Source organism: Sinocyclocheilus grahami, unplaced genomic scaffold, assembly GCF_001515645.1.
Source record: "Sinocyclocheilus grahami isolate Dianchi unplaced genomic scaffold, SAMN03320097.WGS_v1.1 scaffold1625.1, whole genome shotgun sequence".
Classification (NCBI taxonomy): Eukaryota; Metazoa; Chordata; class Actinopteri; order Cypriniformes; family Cyprinidae; genus Sinocyclocheilus; species Sinocyclocheilus grahami.
The window spans coordinates 199,323-201,500 of record NW_015506804.1 but is presented as its reverse complement, the minus strand read 5'-3'; the positions used below and the strand labels follow the sequence as shown (position 1 = coordinate 201,500).

General features: G+C 42.2%; 1 protein-coding gene across 1 annotated transcript in view; it reads right to left on the bottom strand.

Moving 5' to 3' along the window:
• The window catches only part of inpp5a (inositol polyphosphate-5-phosphatase A), a 143,227-nt gene that overhangs the window by 22,810 nt on the left and 118,239 nt on the right, over window positions 1-2,178 (bottom strand). The gene's annotated exons all lie outside the window — the stretch shown is intronic.

The following is a 2,178-nucleotide window of genomic DNA, read 5'->3' as shown; positions in this document are numbered from 1 at the left end:
GTGAGAGAGTGTGTGTGTGTGTGTGTGTGTGCGCGTGTGTCAGTTTCCGTGTGGTGCGGCGTGTGTGTTCATCAATCATTTCCCAGCTGTCCTCTCTGTCTGAGACACTGAGACTCCAAAGTCATTAATCAAATGTCACAGAATAATTAGCCTGTGTGTGTACACATTAATTATGAGAAGATAATCAACAGGTGTACATGACACCTTCATCACTGCATGTGTGTGTGTGTGTGTGTGTGTGTGTGACGGACAGCTACCAGCACTGACTAATTAATAATCACACATAAACACAGATAAAAACACTCAAGAGTTTATTAATGTGTTTAAATTAATTAGGACTTATATTCAGTGTGTGTTGTGTGTATAAAACAGCCTCCAAAAGAGAGTTGCATGTGTCAAAACCTCCTCAAAGATACAAGATGATTCTGAAATACAGTGAATGTGGTTTCCTTTTGAGTTAGTCAGTAGTTATTATGATTCGCTTTAAGAGTATAAGTCTTTGACGTGCTTATTTAGATAAACATGTGTGTGTGTGTGTGTGAGAAAGAGAGAGTGTTTATGTTTGTGTGTGTGTGTGTGTGTGTGTGTGTTTGTGTGAGCGAGAGAGTGTGTTTCTGTGTGTGTGTGTGTATGAGATTATTTGAGCGGCAGTGAAGTGTTCAGCAGTGTCTTAGGTTCAGGAGGGCAAATGAACAACATTCATCACTTTACACACGCACACACTCACGTACACACACGCACACGCGCGCACACACACACACACACACACACACACACACACACACACACACACACACACACCCGCACACCCTCGCACACACACCCACACACCCACACAATCAAACACACACACACACACACACACACACTCTCTCTCCCACACACACACACACTCTCTCTCAAGATGTTCTCGGTTGTTGCTAGGAAGTTCTGGATGATTACTATGTGGTTGCCAAGATGTTGGTTGCTAGGATGTTCTGAGTGGTTACTATGTGGTTGCTAAGATGTTGGTTGCTAGGATGTTTAAAGTGGTTACTATTGTGGTTTCTAAGGTGTTCTGGGTGGTTACTGTGTGGTTGCTAGGATGATTTAAGTGGTTACTATTGGTTTCTAAGGTGTTCTGGGTGGTTACTGTGTGGTTGCTAGGATGATTTAAGTGGTTACTATTGGTTTCTAAGGTGTTCTGGGTGGTTACTGTGTGGTTGCTAGGATGATTTAAGTGGTTACTATTGGTTTCTAAGGTGTTCTGGGTGGTTACTGTGTGGTTGCGGATGATTTAAGTGGTTACTATTGTGGTTTCTAAGGTGTTCTGGGTGGTTACTGTGTGGTTGCTAGGATGATTTAAGTGGTTACTATTGGTTTCTAAAGTGTTCTGGGTGGTTACTGTGTGGTTGCTAAGGTGTTATGGGTGGTTGCTAGGATGCTCTGGGTGGTTATTATGTGGTTGCTAAGATGTTGGTTGTTAGGAGGTTTTAAGTGGTTACTGTTGCGGTTACTAAGGTGTTATGGGAGGTTACTGTGTGGTTGCTAAGGTGTTATGGGTGGTTGCTAGGATGTTCTGGGTGGTTATTATGTGGTTGCTAAGATGTTGGTTGCTAGGATGCTTTAAGTGGTTACTATTGTGGTGTTCTGGGTGGTTACTATGTGGTTACTAAGGTGTACTGGGTGGTTACTATGTGGTTACTAAGGTGTACTGGGTGGTTACTATGTGGTTACTAAGATGTTTTAGGTGGTTACTAGGATGTAGGATTGTAAAACATACTCCAATAATCTTTCTTTTATGTATTTATTTTTTTTACAGTCTATATGATCTTCAGTAGAGCTACGTTATAGCTGATATCACAGTTGCAGTCATAACTGAATTGACTGATATTTGAAGAACTGTGCATCATTGATGCTGGTTCCCCTGTTTCTACTGTAAAGCTGCTGTGAATTAATCTGTATCGCATGAAGCACTATACGGATAAACCCGACTTTACAAGTGAAATCAGACCTCAAACTATAATACTGTACAGAAACGTGTTTGAGTTAACGAGCAGTGATCTGATCGGTTTCCAATATCACCCCAATCAGACTGATAAAAGCGCTAATACGGGCCGATGTGATCGATGATACGAGCGGCGTTTCCTCAAGCTTGCTTTGATTAGCGCCGCCGCCGCGGGAACGACAGCTGAAATA